At 44.5% G+C, this 6000-nt stretch overlaps 5 non-coding genes across 5 annotated transcripts; all 5 read right to left on the bottom strand.

Moving 5' to 3' along the window:
- Positions 1 to 479: 479 nt before the first annotated feature.
- On the bottom strand, positions 480 to 670 carry LOC141250974 (U2 spliceosomal RNA). The gene has a single exon (XR_012312983.1). It is a non-coding gene; the product is annotated as a U2 spliceosomal RNA (small nuclear RNA).
- Positions 671 to 1785: 1115 nt separating this feature from the next.
- Positions 1786 to 1976, bottom strand: LOC141250973 (U2 spliceosomal RNA). The gene has a single exon (XR_012312982.1). It is a non-coding gene; the product is annotated as a U2 spliceosomal RNA (small nuclear RNA).
- Positions 1977 to 3091: 1115 nt separating this feature from the next.
- On the bottom strand, positions 3092 to 3282 carry LOC141250972 (U2 spliceosomal RNA). The gene has a single exon (XR_012312981.1). It is a non-coding gene; the product is annotated as a U2 spliceosomal RNA (small nuclear RNA).
- Positions 3283 to 4397: 1115 nt separating this feature from the next.
- LOC141250970 (U2 spliceosomal RNA) lies at positions 4398 to 4588 on the bottom strand. The gene has a single exon (XR_012312979.1). It is a non-coding gene; the product is annotated as a U2 spliceosomal RNA (small nuclear RNA).
- A 1115-nt stretch (positions 4589 to 5703) lies between these two features.
- LOC141250968 (U2 spliceosomal RNA) lies at positions 5704 to 5894 on the bottom strand. The gene has a single exon (XR_012312978.1). It is a non-coding gene; the product is annotated as a U2 spliceosomal RNA (small nuclear RNA).
- Positions 5895 to 6000: the final 106 nt, after the last annotated feature.

Below are 6000 nucleotides of genomic sequence, written 5' to 3'. Positions count from 1 at the left end.
AGGCATTGTAGCAAACCAAAAAAGAATTTTAAGCGCAGCAGTGTAACCAGCGCACATACCTGTTAGCTCGGGTGAGTTTAAAAGGCTGCTGTTGATAACAAGGGCATTTGCTAAATAGATGGTGTGTGTGCAACAATATACTGAAAGGTCAATTATATTGTGCAGCTTATCTCACCACCTGTAGTTATTTAGGTGAAAGCTCCAAAATGCTTGCCTAATATGTCTGTTTATCCAAAAGGAAGTAGAAAGGGAGAGCTAGAAAGATAGCATTGCATCACATTACATGGCAATGCAATGCACAGTTGCTGAAGTTGAACCAAAATGAGCTTGTAATCTGGCTTCTGCAACTTTGAAGATGAAAAATCCAATGAGGAGAAGAAAAGCAGAGCCAAAGAGTCCATCCCAAAATCCGACAAACAAGCAAAATGAACAAAAAACATTGAATTCAATTCTTTCTGATTTTAGAAACTGCATTAAAGAAGGGGTGCACCGGTCCTGGAGATACTGCAATACCAGGTCAATGCGTGGAGTGGACAGAGCAAGCTCTTTTTCCATCTCCCTGTTCTAAAAATCCATTTAATATATGGTCCCCAGATAGGGGACGTATCAGATATTAAACTGATAAGAACAGATACTACACTTGATCTTAGCCAAAAGGCCGAGAAGCGATAACCAGAATTGGTTTCAAACTACGGAGCCACCCAAGGATCCTAAAAAGTCCATTTGTGGAGATGAGCTCCTGGACTCCCGTTAAGAAGACATGTTGTCAACCTCTAGATCCCTTACATGCCTGCACTTTTCGGCTTGCTGCTGCTGCAATCCACGCGTTTTAGATCTGCATAACTCCACCTCTTTAAACACAGCACCTTCACCCCCTGCTGTTCCCACCCGCCTCAACACCGTTGGAAGGGAGGAGAACCAATTAAGGCGGGGGGTGGGGTGGAACGAGCAGCTGTCTACCCTTAGCAGGAGGGCTCCTGATTACATACCTCTCCTGCTGCTGCTGCTGCTGGCTGTCCAGCAGCAGACTGAAGGTGGCTGCTGCTGTGCACAGTTATATAAAGGCTCAGAGCCTATTATGACACGCGCAGCCAGCGTTCCATTGCCACATTCCATCTACTGCAGGCAGGATACCTGGCTGGCTGAATGTCGCTGAGAAGCTCACAGAGACCGCCATAAGCAACAGTTTAACAGAATGCCACAGACTAATCAACCAAACTTTTTGGGTTGGGTTCTCTTTTATAGTCTGCAGGCATTAAATGAAAGAAGTCAGTGTTCCAGCAGAAGGAGACAACGTTTCAGAAAAGGCATTGTAGCAAACCAAAAAAGAAATTTTAAGCGCAGCAGTGTAACCAGCGCACATACCTGTTAGCTCGGGTGAGTTTAAAAGGCTGCTGTTGATAACAAGGGCATTTGCTAAATAGATGGTGTGTGTGCAACAATATACTGAAAGGTCAATTATATTGTGCAGCTTATCTCACCACCTGTAGTTATTTAGGTGAAAGCTCCAAAATGCTTGCCTAATATGTCTGTTTATCCAAAAGGAAGTAGAAAGGGAGAGCTAGAAAGATAGCATTGCATCACATTACATGGCAATGCAATGCACAGTTGCTGAAGTTGAACCAAAATGAGCTTGTAATCTGGCTTCTGCAACTTTGAAGATGAAAAATCCAATGAGGAGAAGAAAAGCAGAGCCAAAGAGTCCATCCCAAAATCCGACAAACAAGCAAAATGAACAAAAAACATTGAATTCAATTCTTTCTGATTTTAGAAACTGCATTAAAGAAGGGGTGCACCGGTCCTGGAGATACTGCAATACCAGGTCAATGCGTGGAGTGGACAGAGCAAGCTCTTTTTCCATCTCCCTGTTCTAAAAATCCATTTAATATATGGTCCCCAGATAGGGGACGTATCAGATATTAAACTGATAAGAACAGATACTACACTTGATCTTAGCCAAAAGGCCGAGAAGCGATAACCAGAATTGGTTTCAAACTACGGAGCCACCCAAGGATCCTAAAAAGTCCATTTGTGGAGATGAGCTCCTGGACTCCCGTTAAGAAGACATGTTGTCAACCTCTAGATCCCTTACATGCCTGCACTTTTCGGCTTGCTGCTGCTGCAATCCACGCGTTTTAGATCTGCATAACTCCACCTCTTTAAACACAGCACCTTCACCCCCTGCTGTTCCCACCCGCCTCAACACCGTTGGAAGGGAGGAGAACCAATTAAGGCGGGGGGTGGGGTGGAACGAGCAGCTGTCTACCCTTAGCAGGAGGGCTCCTGATTACATACCTCTCCTGCTGCTGCTGCTGCTGGCTGTCCAGCAGCAGACTGAAGGTGGCTGCTGCTGTGCACAGTTATATAAAGGCTCAGAGCCTATTATGACACGCGCAGCCAGCGTTCCATTGCCACATTCCATCTACTGCAGGCAGGATACCTGGCTGGCTGAATGTCGCTGAGAAGCTCACAGAGACCGCCATAAGCAACAGTTTAACAGAATGCCACAGACTAATCAACCAAACTTTTTGGGTTGGGTTCTCTTTTATAGTCTGCAGGCATTAAATGAAAGAAGTCAGTGTTCCAGCAGAAGGAGACAACGTTTCAGAAAAGGCATTGTAGCAAACCAAAAAAGAAATTTTAAGCGCAGCAGTGTAACCAGCGCACATACCTGTTAGCTCGGGTGAGTTTAAAAGGCTGCTGTTGATAACAAGGGCATTTGCTAAATAGATGGTGTGTGTGCAACAATATACTGAAAGGTCAATTATATTGTGCAGCTTATCTCACCACCTGTAGTTATTTAGGTGAAAGCTCCAAAATGCTTGCCTAATATGTCTGTTTATCCAAAAGGAAGTAGAAAGGGAGAGCTAGAAAGATAGCATTGCATCACATTACATGGCAATGCAATGCACAGTTGCTGAAGTTGAACCAAAATGAGCTTGTAATCTGGCTTCTGCAACTTTGAAGATGAAAAATCCAATGAGGAGAAGAAAAGCAGAGCCAAAGAGTCCATCCCAAAATCCGACAAACAAGCAAAATGAACAAAAAACATTGAATTCAATTCTTTCTGATTTTAGAAACTGCATTAAAGAAGGGGTGCACCGGTCCTGGAGATACTGCAATACCAGGTCAATGCGTGGAGTGGACAGAGCAAGCTCTTTTTCCATCTCCCTGTTCTAAAAATCCATTTAATATATGGTCCCCAGATAGGGGACGTATCAGATATTAAACTGATAAGAACAGATACTACACTTGATCTTAGCCAAAAGGCCGAGAAGCGATAACCAGAATTGGTTTCAAACTACGGAGCCACCCAAGGATCCTAAAAAGTCCATTTGTGGAGATGAGCTCCTGGACTCCCGTTAAGAAGACATGTTGTCAACCTCTAGATCCCTTACATGCCTGCACTTTTCGGCTTGCTGCTGCTGCAATCCACGCGTTTTAGATCTGCATAACTCCACCTCTTTAAACACAGCACCTTCACCCCCTGCTGTTCCCACCCGCCTCAACACCGTTGGAAGGGAGGAGAACCAATTAAGGCGGGGGGTGGGGTGGAACGAGCAGCTGTCTACCCTTAGCAGGAGGGCTCCTGATTACATACCTCTCCTGCTGCTGCTGCTGCTGGCTGTCCAGCAGCAGACTGAAGGTGGCTGCTGCTGTGCACAGTTATATAAAGGCTCAGAGCCTATTATGACACGCGCAGCCAGCGTTCCATTGCCACATTCCATCTACTGCAGGCAGGATACCTGGCTGGCTGAATGTCGCTGAGAAGCTCACAGAGACCGCCATAAGCAACAGTTTAACAGAATGCCACAGACTAATCAACCAAACTTTTTGGGTTGGGTTCTCTTTTATAGTCTGCAGGCATTAAATGAAAGAAGTCAGTGTTCCAGCAGAAGGAGACAACGTTTCAGAAAAGGCATTGTAGCAAACCAAAAAAGAAATTTTAAGCGCAGCAGTGTAACCAGCGCACATACCTGTTAGCTCGGGTGAGTTTAAAAGGCTGCTGTTGATAACAAGGGCATTTGCTAAATAGATGGTGTGTGTGCAACAATATACTGAAAGGTCAATTATATTGTGCAGCTTATCTCACCACCTGTAGTTATTTAGGTGAAAGCTCCAAAATGCTTGCCTAATATGTCTGTTTATCCAAAAGGAAGTAGAAAGGGAGAGCTAGAAAGATAGCATTGCATCACATTACATGGCAATGCAATGCACAGTTGCTGAAGTTGAACCAAAATGAGCTTGTAATCTGGCTTCTGCAACTTTGAAGATGAAAAATCCAATGAGGAGAAGAAAAGCAGAGCCAAAGAGTCCATCCCAAAATCCGACAAACAAGCAAAATGAACAAAAAACATTGAATTCAATTCTTTCTGATTTTAGAAACTGCATTAAAGAAGGGGTGCACCGGTCCTGGAGATACTGCAATACCAGGTCAATGCGTGGAGTGGACAGAGCAAGCTCTTTTTCCATCTCCCTGTTCTAAAAATCCATTTAATATATGGTCCCCAGATAGGGGACGTATCAGATATTAAACTGATAAGAACAGATACTACACTTGATCTTAGCCAAAAGGCCGAGAAGCGATAACCAGAATTGGTTTCAAACTACGGAGCCACCCAAGGATCCTAAAAAGTCCATTTGTGGAGATGAGCTCCTGGACTCCCGTTAAGAAGACATGTTGTCAACCTCTAGATCCCTTACATGCCTGCACTTTTCGGCTTGCTGCTGCTGCAATCCACGCGTTTTAGATCTGCATAACTCCACCTCTTTAAACACAGCACCTTCACCCCCTGCTGTTCCCACCCGCCTCAACACCGTTGGAAGGGAGGAGAACCAATTAAGGCGGGGGGTGGGGTGGAACGAGCAGCTGTCTACCCTTAGCAGGAGGGCTCCTGATTACATACCTCTCCTGCTGCTGCTGCTGCTGGCTGTCCAGCAGCAGACTGAAGGTGGCTGCTGCTGTGCACAGTTATATAAAGGCTCAGAGCCTATTATGACACGCGCAGCCAGCGTTCCATTGCCACATTCCATCTACTGCAGGCAGGATACCTGGCTGGCTGAATGTCGCTGAGAAGCTCACAGAGACCGCCATAAGCAACAGTTTAACAGAATGCCACAGACTAATCAACCAAACTTTTTGGGTTGGGTTCTCTTTTATAGTCTGCAGGCATTAAATGAAAGAAGTCAGTGTTCCAGCAGAAGGAGACAACGTTTCAGAAAAGGCATTGTAGCAAACCAAAAAAGAAATTTTAAGCGCAGCAGTGTAACCAGCGCACATACCTGTTAGCTCGGGTGAGTTTAAAAGGCTGCTGTTGATAACAAGGGCATTTGCTAAATAGATGGTGTGTGTGCAACAATATACTGAAAGGTCAATTATATTGTGCAGCTTATCTCACCACCTGTAGTTATTTAGGTGAAAGCTCCAAAATGCTTGCCTAATATGTCTGTTTATCCAAAAGGAAGTAGAAAGGGAGAGCTAGAAAGATAGCATTGCATCACATTACATGGCAATGCAATGCACAGTTGCTGAAGTTGAACCAAAATGAGCTTGTAATCTGGCTTCTGCAACTTTGAAGATGAAAAATCCAATGAGGAGAAGAAAAGCAGAGCCAAAGAGTCCATCCCAAAATCCGACAAACAAGCAAAATGAACAAAAAACATTGAATTCAATTCTTTCTGATTTTAGAAACTGCATTAAAGAAGGGGTGCACCGGTCCTGGAGATACTGCAATACCAGGTCAATGCGTGGAGTGGACAGAGCAAGCTCTTTTTCCATCTCCCTGTTCTAAAAATCCATTTAATATATGGTCCCCAGATAGGGGACGTATCAGATATTAAACTGATAAGAACAGATACTACACTTGATCTTAGCCAAAAGGCCGAGAAGCGATAACCAGAATTGGTTTCAAACTACGGAGCCACCCAAGGATCCTAAAAAGTCCATTTGTGGAGATGAGCTCCTGGACTCCCGTTAAGAAGACATGTTGTCAACCTCTA

Source organism: Phyllobates terribilis, unplaced genomic scaffold, assembly GCF_046119375.1.
Source record: "Phyllobates terribilis strain yellow unplaced genomic scaffold, ASM4611937v1 Scaffold_6401__1_contigs__length_44773, whole genome shotgun sequence".
Lineage (NCBI taxonomy): Eukaryota > Metazoa > Chordata > Amphibia > Anura > Dendrobatidae > Phyllobates > Phyllobates terribilis.
This window is presented reverse-complemented; position numbering and strand designations above follow the sequence as displayed.